Source organism: Stegodyphus dumicola, chromosome X1 (genome assembly GCF_044657685.1).
Source record: "Stegodyphus dumicola isolate Sdum_Otavi_A_Nest chromosome X1, ASM4465768v1".
Lineage (NCBI taxonomy): Eukaryota > Metazoa > Arthropoda > Arachnida > Araneae > Eresidae > Stegodyphus > Stegodyphus dumicola.
This window is the reverse complement of record NC_140780.1, coordinates 108,381,753-108,408,550: the sequence shown is the minus strand read 5'-3', so window position 1 is coordinate 108,408,550 and position 26,798 is coordinate 108,381,753. Positions and strand designations below refer to the sequence as shown.

General features: G+C 33.5%; 1 protein-coding gene across 1 annotated transcript in view; it reads left to right on the top strand.

Annotated features, from left to right (window-relative positions):
- Positions 1 to 26,798, top strand: part of LOC118185900 (A disintegrin and metalloproteinase with thrombospondin motifs 9-like) — a 524,770-nt gene that overhangs the window by 231,963 nt on the left and 266,009 nt on the right. The gene's annotated exons all lie outside the window — the stretch shown is intronic.

Below are 26,798 nucleotides of genomic sequence, written 5' to 3'. Positions count from 1 at the left end.
ATATGAAAAAAATGCTATAAACTTTAAAGCAGATTTATTAAACGAAATGCTGAATAAAATTATATAGAATTAATGTATATCTGAATAAAATAAACCTCACTGAATTTTTTTTTTATCAAACGTTTTCACTCTAACCTTTTTAATGAGTCTAGAATTCTCGCAGCCCCTTAAAAATATTTTATTATTTTAATTTTGCAAAACATTTAAGATTAACTATGTATATTACCGTTTCATAATAAATTTCATATATGTAATAAAAGCTAAAATGCGAAAAACTGCGAATAGTGTTTAGGTATGCTGCCGTATGTAAGCATCGTAAGAAGTAACTAATATTATGTATGTAAATAATATTTCTAATCACCTAATTATTCATAAAAATATTTAGTTTCCATGATTTGCAATAATTTTACGCTCCTCCCCCAAATTTGAGAAACAATAACTGAGATAATGCCTTTCTTCGATAGTTTGCTACAAAAATCTCGATGCTAGAATGGGGAGCATCTCAGTTATTACTGATAACTTCATAATGGGCTTTGTCAACGGGTATGTGACATATTATAGAAAATTATATCAGATAGTTCTGTAATATAACCCGGTGTTCATGCTTCGTAAAACTGCGAAATCTACGAAATCGAACACTGCTTGTTAATTGAATAAGAATCATTTAATATTTTTATAATATTTGCCTTTTTGAAATTTAATTTCTAGAAATGATTCTGAGTTGTGTTCCTGCGGAACCTTCCAAACTATCAGTGTCGTTTTAAATAACAAAAACATTTAATCAATTGATTGTACATTTAATTTTCGAAAGCAGATAATGAATTATTAATTGATCGGAAGATACTTTATCAGTAAAATAGTCTAATAATCGCATCTCGAAAAATTTAAAAACAACTTTAAACATAAACTAGTTTTCCGATTAGATTTTGAGAATAGTTTAGTTTTTACGCTGAAGTGCCTTTTGAACCCAGATTATTCATAACTGCAAGAAACGATTCGCCGGAGGAAGTTACTCGTTAATGTCAATATATTTGCTACTACGTCTGTAGAAGTCTAGGAACGTTATAGCATTTTAACTCGAACACCGCAAAGTTTAATCGAAATGAATTATTGTTAGATATAGTGTAACGCCTTTTCTTTTTTGTCAAGTAAATTTCAGTTACCTTGATTGAGCTAAAAATGAAATAATACTTCTTTGTATCACGATTTCACTTGTCATTCGGCATGTAGTTATTTTGTAGGTGTGTCTGCTTGCCGCGTAGTTGACCTACACTAGACTATGAATGAAGAAATAGGTTAAATCAAGTCAAACGTTTTACCCTTCCGTCTCGCTTATGTAGCATTGAGAATTCGTCAAAAATTCTGGAAACGATCATGTGATGTTGATTTTTATTGGGAAAACGCAACTGAGATAAATAACCTAGATCACTGTATGATGCCCTCTTCCATTCTTGACATTTTATTTTTATATAGCGGGGAATTTATAAGTGGGTCACCCATGCTGTACTTAAGCTCACGGAATGATTTTGATTCATATAAGACGAAAGTTTCGCATTACATTTAAAAGAAAAATACGGAGGTAGAAGAATTTTAAGACCATTCAGTTTAAATAACTGCAACTGTAGTTATTATTTTGCGAAAATCAGGTTTATACTTGATCGTTACTTTCGCTTCGTATTACCTCTGTCAGATCATTAATTTAATAAAGCAGATAACTGTAAAAATTAGAAAATTTCTTAATAATTAGCTCTTTAGTTGAATTAATATTGATGTTTTAACAACTTTAGAAATTCTGACTTTCATATATAGAAAATTTAAGTGGCGTATAAAATTGTATGAACACTAAGCATAATTTTTCATAATTACATTAAAGATGAACAAGTCTTGTGGAAAATGTTTTCGTTAATTTATTCTATTTCCCATAGAAGATTCTTAGCTGTACATCACAGACTATGAATAAATAATACCACTCTAAAGCTCTTGAATAAAACGAGCACCTTACTAAATTTGATTGCATTTAAAATTCTATGAAAAAGGAAGTTGCATTAAATCCTCTGCGAATAAAAGCCCAAACTTTAATTTTCTCCGCACACGATTCAATTGAAACAGTCAGTCTCACATTATTGATCACTATGACCGCCATTTCTTTTTACACGTGTGCTACCTCAAAGCCGCTTTCATACGTTTGTACATTGCAAAAATAGTCGACGATGAATATTTTGGAATATTTTGTTTATAGATACATGCTTTGAAAATAGTTTTTTTTTTTTTTGTTTTTTTGTTAATTTCTCTCCAATAACACAACTACATGATATGCGCAGTTGCAATCTCGCTGCAGATTAAAAAGATAACGGTAGCTAGATTCTTTTTCATAAGTTAATCAGTAAATAAGCGACTTTTTCTCCACCTCTTAGTTATTTAAATGGTACTGGCTTATTAATAAAGTTCATTTTAACCTCGCTTATACACTGTATTGCTAATAATGAACGGATACATACAGTTGTTCATTTGAAATCAGATTGTGCGAAAATATTCTTCTAAGAAAGAAAGCAGATCGAAGAGTTATTCAGAGATTTATTTTCGCAGTAAATCAGGTACCGGTCTGCCATAGGAATTTAGTGCGGACACCTTATACGGTATTTCTTCCGCATTCTTAGCATGCCTTCGTAGTGTAGTGGTCAGCACGCTCGGCGCGTATTCGAGAGACCCATGGCGAGTCCCGGCGAAGACGTTGCTCATTTTTCATCTCTCCTTTAAAAAAAAAAACCTTATATATCTACAGTGGTGCTTGAACTAAAAGAGTGGTGGATGATGATTCTCCACCACCAGGATTTGGCGATTGGGTCCCCTGATCTCCAGTCGCCCTTTAAAAGGGGGCGTATATAAGGTATTTGTACCACCTTCGTAGCATGCCTTCGTAGTGTAGTGGTCAGCACGCTTGGCGCGTATTCGAGAGGCCCATGGTTCGAGTCCCGCCATAAGTTTTCCTCATACGTGTATCGTTCCTACGCCATTTGCGGTTTTTCAATGCGCTGTGAATTTGCGCAGGGAAAACGTAGGTGTTGCCTTCGAAAATTTTGCAAGAACGAACAATAAGAGAACGAATAAGTTGAGCAAGTTAAGCACACACATTTTAACTAGTGCAATGCTTGTTAAATGTGCGTTCGTAACATGCACACACATTTGATGTGCTTAATGATGAGTTACCATGATGATGTCTGAAATGCAGCTTAGAAACAGTAACGTGTAATAAGGAAGCAAATGACTTAATATACTTGTATCGGAGATCTGAAGAGAAGATAGGAGGATAACTGTTGAGTATATTGGAATTTATTGTCGGATGGAATACTCTTAATTAAGGATGACATACATTTGTAACTATGTTTACTATCATATTCAGTATTTTGTTTCTATGCTGCTTCCTTTATATAAAGACGGGTTATATACCTTGGAATCGTTTATGATGGATGACGAATGTAGAGATCTTTTCTTACTGTTTTATAATGCGACTTAATTAGTTTAATTTCGCGTGTTAATATTAAAAGGAAAAAAATTAAAAATTCGCGTTGTTAATTGGCTTACTTGTGACAATTTGCATATTGTTCTATTACTTCGAACTTAGTCACGAGCTCGTTCCCTTCAGAGGCTATGCAGATTGTGAGAAGAGAGTAGGATTTAAGGCAGTTAACTGGAGCCGGTAGTTGGTTCGTTGGTCGGTTAGTAGCTTGCAGTTGTCTGATCCGAATCCTGTCTTAGTTGAAGTAACTGAAGAATTGCAGCCGATGTCGGGTCAGAAGCTTGGCAGATCATAAGAATGGAACCACTGGAAGCTGTGTAAGTTCGTTCTTTGTTATTCCACATAAACTAAATTTGATCCTTCAATGAAGCTGGAGAATTCTCGCACAAGCGTGAATAAATTACCAGTACAAAAAAAGAAAAGTAACCCTTTATTTAATTCAATTAATTAACAGAAAGGCACGATCTTCGTGCTTTACAATGGCACCGTCAACTTGTGGTGAAACTAAAACGTAGAATAATTCAAGTCAAAATCTAAAATAAAGTAGTGCATGTAAAAGTATGCATAACAGGTTGACTCACAAAACCTAATAGGCGTGATGATAATCCGCAATGGCCAAGAGGCTTACTAGCGTAACAGCGAAATAGCAACGAAATGTGCGCTGGCTAGCGAAAACAGGGATTCATCCGTTTAAATACGCACTTCACTTAACTGTAAATTTACATCTTGGTGAGAAAATGTGAGGGAAAGTTGAGAAGTTCAATAAAGGTATCAAACTTAAAGTAAATTTTTTATGCAAAATAAGGGAAACTCTACAGCTGTAGCCGTGGATTATTCATGTTGGAGGTAGGTAACGAGGATAAAAGTTCCTGTCCAGATAGGTAAGCTAGAATTTTATGGTTAGCTTAATAAAAAGTAGGAATTATGGTTTATCTTTGGATTAGCTTTGAACTGTGAATTTGAGTTCCGTCAAGTAGACTATTATCTTTATATTTTTGTTTGTAAAGGCTCAAGAAGAGGCTCGTTAAAGTTTAAATGTTAAATGTTATTAAGTCTTGCTTTGCATACATTTATTCGTTCCACCTCGATAACTCGGGAATGAAGTAGTGGCACTTTATAATTGGATTCCATAGAGCTAGCGGTGTTGGTAACGTTAAGCTAAACATACTAAAGAAAACCCACAAGTAAAGCACCATAAACTGACCAAGCTTGCGGGAAGAGTTTTGGATTTTAGTGCAGTGACTCGTTTTAAGATACGTCCTGGATTCTGTAAATATTTTCCAATTTTGTAAACAGTCCACAAAAAGTTGTTAGTGTCGCTCTTTAACGGCAGACTAACGGCTCTCTACCTCGGTAACAAAGGTATGTTTTTGGATAAAAAATATGTTTAATAATCAAATAATGCATTACAAGTAGTGGTGGAGTACATTTTAAGGAACACATAAAATCTTTAAAAGACTGGTTTCTGAAAGAAATTTTGGGTCTCTATTCAGACAATTTTTCGTACCTGGAAAATTCGGGCGTGTACCTTAACATTACATAATTTTAAATGGATTATTTTTTTGGAAAATATTATGGAAACTAAAATCGTGGACGAAAGCTTAACTTTTGGAAGAAAATGTCTGAGAGGAAGAGACTGTATGACAGCTAATTATTGAGTAAAGTATTTTATTCGTATATATTCCAAGCAGCTTAAAAAATCTGTGTGGATATAAAACTGAAACTGAGCGAAAGAGAAATGTTTTTCTCCATTTTTCTAACAAAACACATTTCTGTCATATCTGTATAACATTATTAATTGAGCTCTGTTTGCAGAAAATTCTCTTGCTGAGAATACGATATCTTAGTACTCGTAGAGACCACCTCTAAAGTTGGGAACATAAGAGAATAACTTATGAGATCTTAAGTATAAACATCAGTGTTGGCAATCATCAGTTATTGTATTTTCTAAAATGACGCACTTCCATGGAAGACTAATATGGTTTGGAGTCGTAAGTGCTTGCCTTTGGAAGGTCTCACTGCAATATATGGTAACTGAAAAAACATACGTTAATCATTTGTAGTAATATAATATGCCTCAAGCAAAGCCTTCTCCCTTTAGGAAAAATTATCTTGTTCTAGTTTAGCTTCGAAAATTCTGCTCACTTAAGGTGAGGCGCTTAGATTAGCAAAGATCAGTTAATTCAAAATGAGTTATCATCTACGTATAAATGAAAGTCGAGCAGTATCTTAAGAAATATGTTGGAAAGGAAACTATACATATGTGTATATACTGTGAATCATTTAAGATTATTGAGTTCTCTTTTTTTACTACCTTTTTATATTATTTTTTCTTTTACTTTTTTATGTATTTATTATTTTTATATATTAATTTTTTAATAATGTTTCCCCATTTGCAGCGCTATTGTACAATTGTTTATTTATTTTACTACTGCTGTAACTTACTTGTGTAAGCTTCGTGGAACACGAGGAGTTACATTTAGAGTTAACAACAACAACAAAAAATCCTGTGAAAAGATAATTTATTAGATTAGAGCAAAGCACGCTACAGATTTCTTCTGTAAAGGATGGATGCCTTCGTGGAGGATGTTTTAAAGGAAACTGATTCGTATTCACATTATGCATGGAAAAAATTACGAAACCGCACATGCAGCCAGCGTGTTTACAGTGATTAGATCCCGGAAAGAACTAGCATTATTCAGTGGAATTTAGCTACTTAGTCATAGGAGGGATTATTTTTTTGCAAAGATGCTTCACGTATCCTCTGATGTTTAACAGTGATCAGTTACTGAAGTTACGTTTGTGTAAATAGTCCAAACATTTGTAAGGATTATGTTAATTTTATTAACAGTTAAATTTTAAGTTCTTTTCCTGTCAAATTCTTAACTTCAACTGACTACTTCAGGCCAGAACGTAGTTTTGTAATCACTCTGAAAACTTAATGAGGAGGAACGGTATTTAAACCGCTCAGTCTACTTGCTGAGTGAGAGAGAATCAAGATTTTCTGATTTGCGCGCGTCTGCCTTTTGGCTTCTCTCTCTCAAAGCCGTTATTACGCTAGGCCTTACTAAGGCCCTTGATAAGCTTCGTAGTCAAATAGAGTTAAGGGGCCAACTCGATTAGAATCTTGATAGCTTCGGCTATATCTCTTGAGTTAATCTTAGTTTTAGTTCATTTCTTAATCTCTTAAGTTCAAGCCCAAGTATCGGCTTTTATTGTACACTCCAAGACGGAGTTTTGTTAAATCTTATTGGAATAATAAAGGGTTAGTTACCCTTCCATCTTGTTCTTTCTTGTTACAGGAACTTAAGCGATTAGTCGCTAACTAGTTCTTAAGATTCGTCATTTTCTACAGTAACTGAGAAATACACTAGTGAGAATCTTACACATTTTATGTGAAACGAAAATAAATGTACTCTCTTAGGAACTCTTATATTCGTATAATCCTTTCGAAAATAAATGTACATGAAATTTGTTAGTTGGTTACCTAAGTAAAAAAAGAGTAGATTCAAGCAGGGCCGTTCCTAGCGGGGGTGCAGCCCGTAAAAGTACGTGGGCGGCGAAAATTAGGGCGGCCGGACTCTCGCGATACCACGACTAAATATTTAAATTTATTAAATTAATTGTAAGTACTTGTCATATATAAGTACTTTTTATACAGTTTGTCATATTTAAGCACTTAGTGAATATGAAATAAAAATTTTATTAATCATTGAGCATTTTTTTAACTTTTGGGAGGGGGGAAATTCTGGGAAAGTACGCGGGCAACCAATGGACAATGGATCAGTCTCCGTACATGGAGGTCCCTCCACTGGCAGAGTAGTTAAAAACGCTGAATATTGGGCGTTCGTGCTGGTTTCGTTTCTAGGTTTGCGGCCTGGTTTGATTGTTCGATTTTATGAGTTGGTGTATATGTAACTTGAATATGAGTCAGTTTCTCTTAGAGAGATCTCCACGAAGTCACACTCTTCCCTAGGTCACTTGTCGTTGTTTGCTTTACGCTGTTCAAACAACCTAGCTCACTACACGGAGAGATTTTAACAAACATATTTTTAATTTTGTTAGTAGGAAATTAAGAAAAATCCAATGGAGCTAAATTATTGCGTTTAGAGATGCAGTTTCAAATAAAACTACTGTCTCATCAACATTTTAATCAGGGGTAAAAAGAGGTAAATGTGATAGCTGAATAACAGTGAAGTAGAAAAGTGCTTTTTATCCTCATTATTTGAAGCTATTTTAGAAAATCTCTGTCTACTCTTTCATTACGAGTATCAAATGATTTAATCATTTATAAGGAAAATATGTCATCATTTTTAAAGATTGCAGTCGGCTTTTTAATTGGAGATGAAAGCTACTATTTTGCAATTTATCTTCTACATGATGTAAAATGTTTTTGTTTAGTCTCAAATCACTTCCTTCTTCAGTTTCTCCTCATTTTTATATTCGAAACGCTCCATTTCCTGCTTGCTTGAGTGAAGTCGGAAGAAAAATCTCTCATTACACATTAGTTTTCTTAAAGATAAGCCCTGTTTGACTCAATTATTTCTTTGTGAAAGAATCAGCTTTGATTTGAAGTGAAATAATATTAATGAAATGTTCGTTCTTATATTTTTCTCAGTTGAGATTTACCATCGCATTACACTATATTTAAAATATTGGGTGTATGCGAAAGTTCTCACTTTTTTCAATGAAAGAAGTTCATTATGTCGTAACAGAATATAATAAGTGATTTTCAGTCTACTCTATATTCTCCATTAGTATTTATAAACTGGCCCTAAAGCTTTTAATTGGGTAACTTTTCCATCCCTCTCTAGTAGAAATCCTCTTCCTTGTTGTAGGAAATGTTTTGTAGTTCACCGCAAAAATTTTGTACATTGTCACGCTCCTGTTCTCGAGAGAAAGTGCGTAACGATGGAAGGCATTCTGCTAGAGCAATATTCTTTGACATGTTTCTGCATTACTGTGTCTTGGATCGTTCTCGCACAAACGATTATGCCTGACATACTTCTTTTGTATGTTAATCTTTTTTCCCTTTTATTTATCCTTTAGAAATAGCAGAATCCTATACAGGCCCGCCATTAATTAATAACTACAGAACAGAAATTTCCAAAGTCACAAGAGTTACTGTAATAAAAACTTAAACAATTTTTTTCACGTAACCAATATTATAAACTGAAACTGGTTAGTTAGCTTAAACAGTGATCTGTTTTCCAACCGAGAATATTCGAAGATGCTTGTATTGAATACAAAATTCTGGATAACAACTTTGCCAGGAAATTTCAATTAATAATTCCTTAAGGCAACTGTAATTGAGAATTGTAGATTATTATTCTTGACCTTTTATTAGTTTCAGATGTGGTGTGCAAATTGATTTTAAACGACGCTTTAGGAAGGTTCGTTAAGACGTCTCTCCTGCGAACTACAAGCGAATTTTGCTCTCACGTGCTGTAATAAGATTCCCAATTATTCGAAAGAATAACAGTTTATATTATTTTCTTTCAGAAGTTATTTCTTCACCTCGAATAACTTTAATGGCTTAATTTTTATAACAAGAATTTCTTCTACCTTCTAACTCAAATTATGGATGTCCATGTAAAGGCAAAACCTGACATCTCTAAATGGGATAACGCTAAAACTTTAAAAGAAATTTTAGTTTAAATATTTAAAAATCCAGATTCATGCTATATACAGCAGCAAACAGCGTGACTTACGAACTTACAATCGTATTAACTAATGATATTTTATTGACCTCTATCTAGTTATTATTCTCCTTTTATGATTTAAAGAGTAGACAATTATGTCATTAAAGAAAATTGCTCAAGGTTCCTCCGAGCAATTACCCTTTTTGCAAAGTCATTGATGAAGATTAAGGATGCACTTTTGTTGTTGCTGGAAGCGACAGAAATGTGTAAAGTTAACGGTGCTGAAGGATCGATTATTTTAGTGGTTGCTCAAGAGAAAAATAATTACGGGAGAAAACATTACTGGAGAAAAAATATTTTCGAAGGATTAGGGAAGAATTATAACTAAGAATACATACGTAGCAACTAAGTGATAATATAAAAGGAAATTACGAAATGTGTTCGCTTCGTAAAATAGTTACCGGAATATATGCATAAAATACAAACTCTAAGTGAAGTAGGGACCTCCTTGTTATATGTTTTGAAATATAAATCTTGAATTAAATTTAAAGTTGCAATCACAGATCTTGTCTGTCAGTTTTCTTCTTACCATTTCTGGAGATCCGAGCTTATATTTTTCTTCAGACTTTCAAATAATCCTTTTAGCGTATTAATTGGAATGGAAGATTTCTCCGTCAGGCGGCCTTTCATAGGTAAAACGCCATTAAAATACAGTAAAATATACTACTTCAAGGATATCTGATGAATGTGTAAAATGCGTTTAAAAACAAATACTTTTTGATGAAATACACTTACAGGATTGATAAAAAATTTTCCTTTTATTTGTGAAAAGTTGCTTTTTTTACCATCATTTGAAGGAGAACAAAGCCTTCTACCTTATCCAAATATGTATCATTACTTAACTATAATTCTCCACCCTTGTTATGGAGCTGTTACTATTATACCTTGTCAAAGAAGATCATACGCTGTTTTGTTCAATCGGAAGAATTTTTGCAATAGTATCATCACATGTTATCTATATGTCAAACAGTGAAATGACCGAATTAAAAACTACAATTACACTTTAAAATTTTCTAAAATTTCTTTTAGGCTTTTTGAAGCATAAGCATGAGAAATCAACTGGAATTCAAACGACGAATCCTTCAATTGCTAGCTGGATTTGGTAACCATTTACGTCATAAGAGTACGCTCCGGGAATAATTCTTTACGTTCTTCCCCACTTAGAGGACTTAGAGGAATTATGTGAGCAGGCACAAGGTCCTAGTCGACCAAATCTAGGTTCGATCGACACTGCAAAGATTATCAGACTTTTGTGGAGCAGAAAAGATAAAAAATTAATTGCAGTTTTGCACCTATCATCCATTTGCTAGCTGGTGATGCTAACCTCTTACACCATGAGAGCATACTCGACAAATGATATTTTTACAGAGTATGTTCTCACAAAGTACTCTATTGAGCAATGAATGATGCATACCTTGATTGTATGACGAGCGGATTTAATTTAGTTTTACTTGTAGAAGAAACTGAAGCTTAAAAAGGGTAACCAGAATTATAAAAATAGTACTGAGATGAGTCCAGAAAAGCAATAAAAAGATCGCACTTTGAAAATTTTACTTTTTTATTTGTGTAATAAATGAGGTTTGTGCGACTGATTTTTTGTGTCATATTAATATCAAACCGTAGTTTTATAATGCATATAACTGTTGGTTTAAATTCACAAATGGCATCATTCAGTGGTACTCTTTTCTGATTTAGTAATGTCTTTAATGTTTGTCTTAATTTTGTTACCATTGGAAAGCCAAAAGAGTTTTCATACAAGTAATCTGTAAGTTTTCAAACGCTAAAATAAGTTATTAATGTTCTCATAGAATTATATTAGAATTATGTTCTAACTATCATATAAAACAATCATTACACCAAAAATGCTTTAAATTTTGAATGTATGTCAATAATGTTACGGATTGGTTATGCGGCAATTCTGAGGCCTGCCAGTGTTTCCTTTGAACACGAATTCTATGCGAATTATATTAATATCTACTTTTCATGACAATTTGCACAGAAATTCTCTTCACTTATAATCCATTAACTGTGGAAAAATGGTATATTATTTTTAGTTGGGTACAAATGCAAAAATTTCGCTTTTCAGTTTAGGAACCATGCGTGAATTTGATCTCCAACTTTAAAATTAAATACCTTGTAAATTTTTGTCGTGTAGGAGTCGCACTCTTATTTATTTTTTCCTAATGAGTATAAATTTTCCTAAATATAAGGACCGAGCAAATGTATAAATGTTAGATTTTAGTAATAATTGCAAAATTAATCTTGTGAAATATAAAAAAGGAGATTTTTGCATCATTTAAGCATTTTTGTAAATGGAAGTATATGTCTAGTACTTACGGTTGGGAAAATTAAGGCCTTATAAGGACTTTACGAACACAGTGTATATATATTCATGTCTAATATAATCCAACGTACTGCATAAAATAAAGTTTAAAACGACTACTTTTCAAATTCTCTATTTTCTAAATTTATATGACCTTCTTATAAAGTTGAAAACGTAACTATGGTGATTTTTAAGTATTCAGCGAATATGGACTTATTCTTTGAAGTGTTGAAATTCGATACTTAATATCCTTTAGCATCCTAATTATTTCATACAGAAGACCACTTCCAAATGTTTTCTCCAGCCACTAATACGTCCTTAGCTTTCTTAAAATATGAAATTTAAAAGAGCTTAATTTTTGAGAACTGAAGTCGCTGTGAATGTCCACGAAGAAGACCGTTAAATACTATTCGGCTATTAAAACATTTTAACTGTGGAAAATTTTTCATCTTTTTAATTTTGTTTTAGTTGTTGTATGTGCACTAAAAATTTGTTATTGCTTCACAACTGAGAAGAATTCGTAGTTCTTCGCAATAGCATTATAAAACTTTGCTAAATGTTTGAAAATCCTTTACATTAAATTAGATTACTTAAGAACATAATATAAACAGTACAGAGCAGAGTTTCTCAACCTTTTTGCTCTATGCACCGTTTTCGCCATTGGTAGAAGAATCCTCCTTTCGAAAACTTAAAAAATACATATATACATTTGTTTAGATTTTCATTATTTTCTAAAGTGTTTTATAAATTAAGCGACAAAAAGTATCGAAAATTTTGAATAAAACTTCAACTACACTTGAATGAAAGTGATTTTGTTACATTCATAAACAAAAACTAAATACTTAATAGCTAAATAAAAGGCTGACCGCATCCCCCCCCCGAAAATACGAAGTTTCCTGATGGGGGGAATATCGTCCTGGATGAGAAATCTTGGTATAAAGCACAGACTGACTGAATAGCGAGTGATCTAACCGCAGTATGAAAGAGGTAAAAGGAATAAAGGAATGTATTTGCGAATTATTGGATTATGGATAGAATTCTACAATATATTTTTCTACGCGAATCCATTTTTTTTAGATGTCTTGCATAGGACTGCTACACAAATTTTTCCAAATTTTGCTGCTTATATATTATTGTGTCTCAACAACGATTGTGCAATATAATATCGAGGCTTCCTTTCTCAAAATACTGAAACTTTGAAAATGATAAAAACTTGGCATCCGCAGGCAAAGCTCTAGAAACCTTACATAATTATTATCCTTTCTGAAGTATGTATATGTAATATAACCTAATCGTCGTAATAAATATTTAAAAATAACAAGTGATTTGTTTGAGTATCTCAAAATTTATTGTCGTTCAAGCTACAGTTAAAAAAAAACTTGTTCACAGAGCTGAAGCAAAGAGATAAATAAAGTGTTATTTAAAGCGGCGTGACCGATGTTATTTTAAGACGCAAACATTTTTACCACTTCTCTTACGTCACGTGGCCTTGCTTTTTCACGTTATGTCACAAAATTCGCTTACTTTACTATTTATTGAATTGTGGCTCTATTCCCACAACTGTTCATTAATTTCAATTTAAGGGAGGTCGATTAAACATGTAATACTTCCTGGTAAGGATTATAATCATAGAAAAGCTGTACAGAAGTTCTAAATGTTAAATGGTGTTTTAAAGTGGGAAATGAGTCGCTTTTTAGAATGCTGTTTTGTATGATTCTTGTTCTACACTACAGGTCTAAAATAATCTCCTTCCGTACACGACATACACCTTCTATTAGTCAAAATGAGTATCACACAATGTAAATGGCATGGTGTGTAAATATTGTTGAATATCCATACACATACACACTCAAATTCTGCCTGTTGAAATTTAAACCTGCTTTGAATTTGATTCACAATGATACTTGCTGACAACATTCGATTGTTTTTCGAAAGGAACTGTCGATCATATTACAGCATGCTACTACCTGAAAGAAAATGAGTAGTTCAATTTAGTCTTCTAACATAAAGATAAAAGTAAAATACTAAATGAAGGGTGATTTAGAGAAAAATGGATCGGAAGGCATGGAAGATCAAAATAAGAGACAGTTTAATAAAAATTTATTTAGCAGTATGCCATTAGCCCTTACCTGCTACAAATACCGGATTAAAGACTCAGTTGAAAGCAAAGATGAACGTTATCTTAAGGGCTCATCAAAAATGACTTTTCTGAGATAAACCGAATCACAATGTGAAAAATCCAGTAAGTGGATAATGTGTCAACAGCAATTTTAAAGAAAAGGAAACAGTGGGTTAGAAGAATATGATTTGAATGAAAGAACTCGGAATGTTACAAAGTTTGAAAATAACTTACTGTTGAACCTTTCGCAAGCGGTCATTCAATGGAGCAAGGTTTTTATATGTTTTCAAAAGTTGTCCTTTAAATGGAAGTGTATTCGTTTCAGTAATGTGGTAGATAAAAGCATAATACTATAATGAAATCGTCATTAGATCATCAGCCACCATTCCAGATTATTTCGATCTTTTGCAGTTTTTTTTTAAATTATATTTGCAGAAATACTAGTTGCATTTAGATGTGGTCGTCCTAGAAATAGTAGCGTAACCAGACGGAGGTAGTCCACCCCGAGCGGCATATTTTTGGGAGCGGCATTTTTCATGTGAAGCATATGATAGGGACTAGTTATATGGAACTTCGGAGCAGAAAGACTAATTGAGATTTATTTCATTACAGCAAAGTTCACTACGGTAATCAGTTCCCATTTTTAAGCCTCGGAGGAATAAAATTCTCCTCAGAGGCTTAAAAATGGGAACTAACTGATATTCAAGTTGCAAAAAGAGCATTGTCTCGTATTCATGTTATGCAAGCGTAAATACATTACATGCCCTACGTTACACTTAAGGTTGTAGAGACATTAGGCTATTTTGAAGCAGGAGAAATGAAAAATGAGCAATGTCCTCATCGGGACTCGAACCACGGACCTCTCGAATAGGCGCCGAATGTGCTGACCATTACACCACGAAGGCGTGCTAAGAAGGGGGGGAGAAATACCTTATATGTACCCCCTTTAAAGGACGACTGGGGATAAGGGGACCTAGTCGCCAAACCTGGTGGTGGAGAATCATCACCCATCACCTTTTTTTTTTTTTAGTTCGGGAGCCACTGTAGAGTCATTAGATATTTTTTCGAAAACAGGAGAGATGAAGAATGGGATTCGAACCACAAACGTCTCGAATAATCATTCGAATGTGCTGACTACTACCCCCCCCCGAAGGAATGCTAAGAAGGCGGGAGAAATACCTTATAAGGTAAACAACATAAAGCAGGCAGTCTGTTGTCTGGGATTTGACCCTAGGTTGATGCCTCTCAGTCACTAGTGAAGTAAAGAATCCGAATCTTGATACAAAAGTGAACTGAGGAGAGATATATTTTACACTGGATGGCGTATTCAAAGAAATTACGAAGAGACTTCAATACCTTTCCTTTTTTTCCTTATTAAATCGAAATTTGTGAATGGAAAATACAAAAGACAGTTAAATTATCATCATACAAAAGATAATTAAATTGTCATAATAATATAATAATGACATACATAAGGAACTGACAGAGAAATACATCATATTTTTATTATTGATTTGCAAGACGAAAGGGAAGTTGCTTTGAACTTTTACAATTTATACTAAAACAGAATTTCTAAAACTAAATTCCAAATGTTGTAACTATACTTCGAAATGTTCCAAATGTTGTGACTCACAATTCCTGAAAGTATTAATTTCTGTGAGAAACGAGTATCTTGTGTTTAATAAATATTATACTATCTAGAGAAGAACAACTAAAGTAAGAACTTCTGGAATGTCATCGACTGCTTTTCTAGCAGAAAAATAAGCAAAATATAATTTTAAAATGTTGGAATTAAAGTTTTATTTCAAAAATTAACACAGGATTTTTGTTTATTCCCTTAAGTCGTTTTAGCGTTTGACTTTTTGGTGTACATTGGAAGGATTTCACTGAAATTGCGTGCTCAGAAATAAGAGTCACTTTTAACCCTCTCTCAGAAATAATTGTAACTGGCAAGAGTTTTCATTGTACATCTTTTAGGACTGATATTAAGTTATTACAATGCATTAAATATATTATTTAATATTCCTCAAAAGTCATGATAAACCGTCAAGGGAAATTTGACAAACTTGAAATACCAGTTTTTCAGAAGAAAGTATCTGTGAATCTACTTATTTAGAAATCCGTAACAGTAAAAGAATTAGCTGCTGATATTCTATAGGCAACTAGTTGAAATGTAAAAAATAAGGGTATTTGCTGATACAAGCGCTATTTGGCGGCACCCAAAATTTTTGAAAATTTAGCTTTGAAAATGTGGAAAACCCCGAAAAGGGCCAATTCTTGCAACAAAAATCTATAATATGTATTTATATTTCAGATTTATAATTTTTCCTGTCAACACATGGTAACTTAATATGGAAAGTTAAACAGAACTGATAATTATTAGTTAGTCTTTGAAAAATTAGATCAGAATACAAGAAATTCTAGAAATCATTTTACTGTTTAAAGGTGTCTCACATAACTGTTATCTTAGTGCATAAAAAAGAAAAATTGTGACAGCAGTTTGCATTTAATGAAAAATGCAGTTTGCATTTAATGATGTAACACAAACTAAGCGGAAAGAATTTGGTTATTGAGAGTTCGTTTGATTAAGGCTATGCTTTGAGAATAAGGACTTAATTCAAAGAATAGACTGCTATGTTTCGCAAGGTGAAACTTGGTTCGAGGTTTTCCATGATCCACGACTATCGGAAGAAAAAAAAATTGAAAGCTCTCAAATCCAGACTAAAGTTTGCCTGTGGTAACTAAAAAACGTTTTCTTTGTTTATTTCATATACAGACATTTAGCTGTTAACGTTATGTTATATTATGTTACTTAAATATGGAAAAGCACACGAGAGCTATCTGCATATGAAAAGGGGGTTAATTCGTGTTTCACGGTAGACATTGAGAAAAACACGAGAAACAACCAACCAGTCAGCCCGTTCGCTTATGTTCGAAATCAAGCAACGTCGAACAACCAGTATTCGGCAGTCTAAACCACTCGGCCATTGGTGGGGGTACCTGCAACTTAGAAAAAATCAGCAAATAGATAGGTATAGAAGCTACATGGAGAAAATTTAGAATTCAAGAAAATAATAATTTTATAATTGAGCTTATAATATACTAAAGTGTATAAAGTCTAAACAACTTGGTTATTGCTTGGATTATTGGCTAAATTAAGCAAAAAATACTGTAAATTGTGCATATGAAAAAGTCAAAGTTACATACTAAATTAAATATAAAACATACTAAGTTGCACATAAAATTAAGCACATGCAAGTTCAAATGATTCATCGGCGAACGGATCGGTTGCAGGGGTGTTTTCACTATTTCCCTCATGTGTAACGTGGTTACGACACAGTTTTTCTTGAAAATTTCTCCATGAGGGCATTTTATCTCTGGGCGTATATATTTTTATTCGTTTCAGAAAACCTCTAAAAAGGAAAACAAAAGTCTTGTGTTGTCGTTTATGCACTAAAAATGTACGAAAAGCATATATGCTAATTCTGCATACTAAACGTTTTATTCATGCACTACTTTACACTTTTTATTTCTAACAGTAACAGTTTTTTGTGTCGAGTCTTCCTCTAAAAAGGAAACCAAAAGTCTTGTGTTGTCGTTTATGCACTAAAAGATTAGACACACACACACAAAAATTTACTGTTAGAAGTAAAAAATGTAAAGTAGTGCATGAATGAAACGTTTAGTATGCAGAATTAGCATATGTGCTTTTCGTACATTTAAGTCTGTAGTCTTAATTCTTGCAGTAATTTAGAACTTTCGCTATTACTCCATTGGTAATAGGACACTTTTAAAATCACATAATTGCCTGCAAGGGTTCCAGCGAAAGGAAGAATTATTATAAATTTCATTTTAAATTAAAACTTAGAAGTAATTAATCATAGGGATAATCGGCTGAATGCCAACAAAAAATGAAGTCTGTTACTCCAAAAACGAACCGAACTGTAAATATAAAGGAGACAGTCTCTAAAGAAATTCATATTGCTGCTGTTAAGAGTATGCGAACGATACGAAAGCGAAAAAGCTTTGTTGTTTCGCAAATTATGTAGAGTTTATTAGGACTTTCTGGAGCAGGAAACATGATCAAATCGGCAATGTCATTGCCGAATTCGAGTTTCGGACTTCTCAATTGCTAGCCCGATGTGCTCCCAGTTACACCACGGAGGCATGTGGTAAGGAAGAAGAACTCTCCTTACATTCTGCCTTACTTAAAGGACAACTGTGAAGAAGAGGACCCAGTTGCCAAATCCTGGTGGGGACGAATTACTGTCCTTCAAATTTTGTTCGGGCCTCACTTGTAAAGAGTATTAGGATTTCCTGGAATAGGAAACATAAGAAAATCCTAAATGCTCTCACCAGGATGGTGAACAATGGTAAAGTGTGACTGTGATATCGAATTCTGGACCTCCCGACTGCTAGCCGGCCGTGCTTCCATTTGCACCACATAGGTACGTGGTAAGGAAGGAAAAACTTCTTTACGATTGTACTATGTATAGGGAAAATATAATTCTTATTATGGAGGTTAGGTTATTTGAATATGGCAAAGCAGTTGAGGGTTATTTGCTTAAGGGAAGAGACAGTATCGTGAAGGACTTTCTAATGAAAACTAGCATGTATTTGACGTTGCACATTTTCATTAAATAGATTACGAAATCGAAAAATTCGTATCATCCGTTTTATTGCGTTTTTCATTTTATTGCGGTAGACCGAAAATGAGCTTGCAATAATTTTAACCATATTTGCTCCTAATCAAAATAAAGTAGCTGGAAGAACTTGTTTGAAATTTGGAATGTTTCATTTATATATATATATGGTACTAAGCTTAATATTCTAAGTTTAAGAAAGAAAAATAGAAAGAGAATTCTATTTTCTTCTCTGTTCCGTATTTGCGGGGGGGGGAATGTCACGTCGGATATATGTAATATGTAGATTTTTTAATATTCTCGTTTTTACCCGCTACATATCTCATTAGATTATTAGGTATTTCTCCCGCCTTCCTAGCATGCCTTCGTGTTGTGGCACGTTGGGCGCGTATTCCAGAGGTTCGTTGTTCGATTCCTGACCTAAGACATTGCTAATTTTTCAAGCCTGCTGCTTCGAAATAACCTAATGCCTTTACAGTGGGTACTACACTAAAAGGGTGTTGGATGATGATTCTAATCACCTAGGATTTGGCGATTGGGTCCCCTAGAAATCGATTGGGCGATTGGGTCCAATCGTCCTTTAAAAGGGGAAGTATATAAGGTATTTCTCCCGCCTTGTTGGCATGCCTTCGTGGTGTGGTGGACTTCACGCTGGGCGCTTATTCCAGAGATCCGTGGTTCGTTTCCCGGCGTTGTATAATTTTTCATCTTTCCTGTTCCAAAAAAATACCTAATGTCTCTACAAAATTACATATCTTGTCATACATTACGAATATGAACTGAGATTTAAAGCTTGACTAGCTGCTGATAAATGAAAACTTGAACTGTCCTCGTAGAGGTTTAAAAATATGGAATAATTTAAACAGAAATTCATCAAGGTTAGTAGAAACTTGCTAAATATATGAAATAGTTGCTAGTAGGTACTGCATTTTACTGCAAAGACGGACAGAATAAGCAAAGAGGCCTTTACCGTATGGTAATACAGATATTACTCCGCGATGCAACTGATTCGGTGAAGCTTCCTACAGAGTCTCCGCGCTGTCTTTCCAAAATATTATAATGCATTTATTTAGAATAGTACGTATATACTAAAATAAAGACTTATTTCGTAACAATTATTGCTCACAAATATCGTGGCCTTGTTTCGAAAGGTACTTGAAAGTTTTGTTTATTTTATGATGAAAGATTGAAGTCAAAATATCTTCCAAACCCGAGTTCGTTTGTAGTTGGTCGAACGCTGTGATGTGCTAGCGTTAACGGATACGAAAAGATGTAGTGCTCTGGTGTACTTCTTTCACCGCAAAAACAGTTGTCTGAGGAAGAGATATTTCTCTCATAGTAGTGGGGAAGGGGTCGTGTGTAGATATAAACTGATTTAAATGGGGTTTAATGAGACATCTTCTCTCGTTTTTTACACTACGTAATTCATGTGTTTTCGCTTTAGGGTACAGAGTTCCATTTGTTCTGCCAAATCTGATTTAATTTCTTGAGTGCTTCCTCCCCCCCCCCAATTCTTCTTTCAACCGGATTTGTTAAATTCCGAATTTATAACGTGATTAATAGATTGTCTTCAAAAATATAGCTCTTTATGGTGTTTGTTACAGGAATGCCCTAATACTTTTTTTAACCTTAATTTCTTATTTAATATATCTAAAATAGCTCACTTATTTGTTAATTTTATTTATGGTTGTTCATCTTAATAGATTTAGCATGGCATTTAGACACAAATGGTGATAAAAAATATTTAGCTTTGCAATAATATCTGAACCTAATACTTAGGAGCTTAGCTTTGGAATAATAAGCTGAACCTAATATTTAAATGCTTAGGAATTTCTGATGCATCGATACTTTTTTTAATTTCTGAATTTAAAAAATTATTTCAGATTAAATATTAACAGTCATTGTCGGGAGAGTATATTAGAGATTCTATTGGATTTTCCAAACGGGAAAGAGGACAAGTCAACAACGCTCATGCCAAGAATCGATCTTCTTAATTCTAGCTTGGCGATTACATCCAAAAGAGCACGTTTGGAAGAATACAATATATCTAGCAAATTTTGTTTCAAATTCTTTTTTTATGAAATGGCACTTAAATGGGAAAATGGAACTTGACTGCAGTAACCTAACAGAGTTAGATGTAATTTACTTCCAACGGAATACGGAAGCATAACAATGGTAAAGTGTGACTGTGATATGTTGATTACTGTGATCAGGAAAGTGCATTATCGCTATCGGTTATTACTTTATAGTCAATTACAATTTAATGAAATTGTATTTCTTAAATTAAAAAATTATTATTAAATTCATAATAAAATTAGTAACGCAACAACCTTGAGTTTGGCGTCGATTTGGTCAAGATCTCAATCGATTTCGGGAGTAAACAGGTACAGGTCTCTCTTCGTCAGGAGCAAAGACTTCGTGATAGCTTAGAGTCTATGCTACCCATATTAATTTACGGGCTTCAAGGTCAGGAGTTCGGAAAGCTAATGTACCATGCCGTTAGAATGCTTGGCTTAGGTGTATATGTGTGGTAATTTCAATGTAGGACTTCTTAAGATTCAGTATCAAAAAGCCTACTAGATATTTGTTCTGACATCTCGTATATACTATGTTACGGCGCGCATGTGCTATTTTTGAGTACCTGCTTTATAAAAAATTGAAATTTTAAAGTGCTATTTTGACCCGTCGTATGATTTGCTATGATTATTGCAACATTTGTTTTCCTGTTTCACATCATGTGTTAGAGTTGAATCACTGTTCAGTACATCATTTGTTGTGATTACTGCTTCAGATAATTGCGGAATACGGACGATACCCGATTAGTCTAAGCAAGCCGTCCGAGTTTCCGGACCTGTTTTCACCTGTCACCTGTTGTGATTACTGCAGTATTTTTTCTTCTGTTTCACATTATATGTAGAGTTGAATCAGTATTTCTGCCGTGGTCGATAAGACCATTTCTATACGCAGTGTATCTAAAAGAAACCTAATGTTTCAGAATGCCTTGCGCGTTAATTTCAGTACTTGAAGATTGAACACCAGTTTTTGGAAGACCTGGATTAGTATATATTATGCTTTTATGTCTCCGAATATATTCGTCCTTTAACTGTTTTATAACCGTTGCATCGCTCATTCAACTTCTTAGCCCTTTAGGCTTAGCAAGGCCTTTTAAAATATCGATAGTTAGTCTCATTTGAGGATACAGTAAAATTTTGAATGAGTATGCCTGAATACTGAATCAAAATATATCTGAAATATCCGACATCACGACTATTTCGACTTCAAACAATCATTTTCTTACTCGTATAGCATATGAACTACTTGCTGTATGAACAACTTGAATCATACCATTTCGATGTCTGAAACAGTGTAATTGAGACTTGACATCGCCCTTTAGACCGGTTTTATTTTCAACCAAGGATACACACGACGCGTAGTGGAATTTGTGGTTAGATTATTATAAAGTCTAACTGAACCCAGAAAGTTTTTTTTTTTTTTTTTTGAACAAAGCAAATTTTCATGTCTTTGAGTTGAATCAGCATATATTTAGCTACGAAGATTTGTAGCATTCTGGTAATGTTCCAGAAAGCCTTAAGGTTTTTCGTTTCTTTTTTTTGTTTTTTTTTGTTTTTTTTTTTTTTTTTTTTTTTTTTGTTTTTGTTTTTTTGTTTTTGTTGTTGTTGTTTGTGGTTAGTGCAAAACCATTAAGTACATTATTAAATGAAATATATATCTCAAGGACTGAGCTTTAAAATCGTTTCCCCGTCATTTCAGTTTTGAAAAAAATATTATGAGTGTATAGAAAAACTAGACTATTCTGCATTCTTTCTTTCTGAAATAAATATATGTTAGTTTTCTTATCCATTTGCAAATTTAAAGGATTTTTGTCAAACTTAAATACGAATCTGAGGCTGTTTTTAAATAAGCATTTCTGTCATTTGATGAAATTTGATCGTATCTGTTTAACTGAAATTAAAGCTTAAAATCACAATGGGTACCTGATTTCATAATGGCCTGAATAATTAGTTAATATACTATGACTTCTCTCTGTGAAGATGCATTTATTTTCAGGAAGACTGAGCGAAAAATATTTAACTCAACATAGGCTTTTTACCGAGATTTCGAAACAAAGATTTTGTAATGATTCAAACACAAGCTGTGTTTGTCCTGCCCAAGAAATATTGCAAAGAAGCAATAACTATTTAAAGTTATGCTGCATCTAGGAGCTTGAGTTAAAGTCCTACAGACCCTACTAATACAGAATTATCGTTGAGTTTGAAACAGAGTCGGAAGAAGGTTAAAATAACAGGAAAGGTCCAGCGTATGCTACAAACGATTTCCCGCTACCTTGCGAGTATTTAAATTAATATAACAGAACGTTACATTTCAAAATATAGGTAACGTAGTCTGGGATTACACGTAAAATAACCTATTTAGGCTGGCTCAGATAGTTACCGACACGCAGTTCAGAACATCAACTAGCAAGACCGTAAAGCCGGAATTTAACTTTAGGCGAAGCTGGCGAGAGTAAGTGACAGCAAGACGCGGCTGCCAGAAGCTCTGATCTAAACATTCAAAACCTTCAGCTTAAACTCAAAAACAACTAATTTCTAATTTGCATCCTAGTGAGGAAAGGAGAAGTTTTAGTAAAAGCTTAAATGATAACATTTGGTTAGTTAACATAAAATACCTTGCAACTAGATTACATACTTTATGCTTGGCATGCATCTAGTATTTCTGAAAGAGTACTGATAAATTATTTTTTCTAAAATAGATTAAAAGTGTACCGTTATTAAACAATTAAAATGAGTTTTGTTTACCAGAAACTGAACCTCAGTGCTGCATGATTTATTCCAGTTCTGAGTTTCATTTTCTGATAAACTAAAATCTGCTAAATCAACTAAAATCTTTCTGGTAACATCTAAACTAATGCAGCTCAACAACTTATTAAAAATTAGTTCATAAAACATTTTAAAACTTTTTATCTAATGGTACGAAAATTATACCATTAGATAACCAATTAGCAAAATAGCTAAAAAATTTTCTATGGTGTTGGTAAAATTAAATAGAAACACATTTTAGGTCATAAAAATGTAATTAAACAAATTTCACTAATTATAATAAATTAGTGAAGGATGAGCCTGTTTATCGCCATAAATTTGTCATATCGGGAATTAAACTGGATACAGCCACCCTCGTTGAAGTAAGACGTAGCAATTGAGATTAAAATTTTCTCTGGATCGTACCACTGGATGTGCATCTTTTACCGATAATACCAGAATTTAGTTCATTCAATGCAGCTAAATTTTGCGTATGACTAATATCACAAGACAACTCAGTCATATCTTCCTCTGAAGCAGCAAATTCAAAGGGATTAGTGGCATAAATGGATCTTGAATACGTACAAATTTATTGATATTATCGTGTTGAAAATATTTCTCAAATCGGATGATAAGCTTTGAAAAGTGTTCTTCAAAAATGGATTTTATGCCTCGAGGACCGTAGCTCCAGTGGAAGTCGAAATTTGTTGCGACAAGAAGAAACTTTCCTTTCCGCCGTCTTCATTCATTTTTTATAGAGCTTTGTATTTTCATAAAAAGGTGACATTTTCTCGAACAATTTAAAAAGGTGCATATATTGCTTCCCTGGAAGATATTCAGAGCATTTAGCTTTTATAAAATAACACATAAATATGCTAGTTTTATCAAACAGTCGTCTTCATTCGCAAAATGTTCGGTATGCATCCCATAGCCTCACGCAGTTTCTTTTTTTTTTTTTTTTTTTGTCTTGTTTTCAACAGCCGGTTTCTTATGAACTTTACAAAACACACTATTCTAAGACCTGGTTCAATGGAAGAGTTAGATATTTTGATACGAGTGCTTCTTTGCGAATAACATAATGGGACCGTACTATTTCAGGGGCTTTACTTCAAATCAAGGCCAACCAAGTGTGTTGACCGATTTCGTAAATAAAAGTATCAAGGATCTCGAACAAGTTTTGAGCTCTCACATTAACAGTCACACTTTTACAGAAGTGGAGGTTTTCTGCAGTGCTATTACCATTTGCAAATCAAATAAGGGTCGTTATCTGTGGTTCCATCCAACTACAAAGCATATTTCTTGCCTTTTAATTTTTAAGTCAGTTGGTCATTTAGGTCCTCTGCTATATGTTGTTTTCTTAGGGCTGGGTTAACCGTTAAGCAATATAAGCACTTGCTTAGGGCATCAATGATAAGGGACACCACAAAAAGATCCTTAGGTATTCAAGAAAGTGGGTACCAAACAAATTCCCCGTTGCTGTTTCTACTACGGAATGCAATGGGCAGCTAAACCAAAACCGAGAGAGAGAGAGAAAGAATGAAAAAAAAAAAAAAAAAAAAAAAAGCTCATGTAAACATATGAAACTAAAATCTTTTTAAGTGCTTAGGTCCTCTAAAAGTGTTAATCCGACCCGGCAGATAGTTATTAGACAAAGGCACGTTTAAAAGTAGCTTCCCAGCCAGACTCACAGACCATAATATTCATGATAATCTAAGCGGCCTGCGACTGTGTAAGGTTTCTTAGATTTTGAAATTCTGTGACCTCGTAAAATGCTATCAAAGCGTTATTTGGTACTGATGCCTGCTCATAAAATGTACCTTTTTGTTGATTCAGCTCTTTGAACTTCCAGTTGAAGTAGTCACGAGGATTATTAACTACGCTGGTATGAATGCTTTCTAAATGGCGTTTCAACTTACTTGGTAGCATGCATTCTGGTGTCAAAATTTTCATGTGGCTTTCAGTGTGGCTTCTCTTCGGCATTGGTTTCTATCGACGCAAAATCAAAATAACCATATTTTCGAAATTTTCTTCTTCTTCAGGCTCTTGTCACTGGTTGACGTGTCCTCTTTTATTTTTACTCTTACAGTACTTAATACTGTTTAGTTAGTTTAGTTAATACACTTTTTCGAAATGCTTACAAAAAATAAAATGTACTTCAAAAATAGCGCTTAATCATAACAATATTCAGTTGATACAATCTCCCAAAACTAATTCGACTCTTTAAAACAACAACAGATCGACAACTATTTTTTATGATAATCAAGTACCATAAAATTAGAAAAGGGATCACCTTACTACTAGGTTTGCATCACCTCGCCTAGATGTTTTGTCCTGTAAGTCTAAAGAAAGCATAAACATTTACCCGGGAATCATAAATGGCCATCTTTTTCGCCCGAGTTCGGTCGATTGGTTGCGAGTTGGCATTCACTTTAGCTTATTTTGTTTATAGCGTCAGTCACTAGAATTTAGATTTCAAGTGTGAAGATTATTTATGTTTGGCTATCGCGTAACCATGCGGTAACGCTGATGGAAAAAAGACAGAAGCTCATATAATATCGAATTTATAATGGAAACAAAGTAATGAAAATTATGTAATATTTTCCGTTGGGGAAGTCGCAACTTCCCAAGACATCGCAGTAAACATTTGGGAACTCCTCGTATAAATGCTTTTTATTTGGTATTATTATTTATTAATTTCAGAAGACATATTCTTTTTAAGTCGGATGGTATAATATTTTAATATAATGTTAATTAACTGAACCTGCATTTGAGAAATCAAATCAAATTAGTATGGCATAAATATAAGCCAGTTTACCTTAGACAATCCTTGAAGAAGGCGTTGCCATTATCTGTTAAACAAAAGCAGCAACACATTCTATGTAATCTACTGTTATTTGGACTGTATGCTGTAAGATGTGTCATTAAATGAAGATAGTTATATTTACTCTTATGTTGTACTAGAACATATTGCGATTCAAAAATTATTCTTTTTCGCACCTGTGAAATATGATAGCATGCATGTGTTTTATTAAATGCAATAGTTTCTGGTTGTTTTGAAATAATTTTGTTTTGTGTTAATGAATAATAAAAATAATAAATTCAGGATTAATTTTAAGTTAATATTTCTTTTAGTATGTTCCCCTTCCTCGCAATAAATCCTTCTTCTTTTGTAATAAATGGAAAAATGTTACGCCGAGTATTTTGAATTCTCTTTTTATGAAGTCACATCGATAGAATTATTTCTTGTAAACTATAGAAAAATTTCAGTTGCAACGTTTTGCAGGAAATAATGTATACCTAAGTTCAAAATGACAATCTGCGCTTTACTTAACATAATACACTATTCAAGTTTCACTAGCTGCTTCCTATTAAACTCTTAAGTAACACATAATCCATCATAATAACCTCAATTTCTGAAGCTGTGCATTGTAGCCTTCGTGTCTTAATTAGGTGTACACAGGTTGCAACCTACGTGCATAAGCGTCCACAAGTCATAGCTACAGATTTTTTTTCCAACTGGTATATCTGTTCGTATATCTATATATAATTTGGATAGGGACTGTGCAAGTCAATTACATTGATTTGGATAGTGGGAAAATTACTCACGAACTTTGCTGAGACACTCTTTCAACTGCGATTTTTCAGCGCCTGCTGTATCAATTATTGTAATGGGTTTC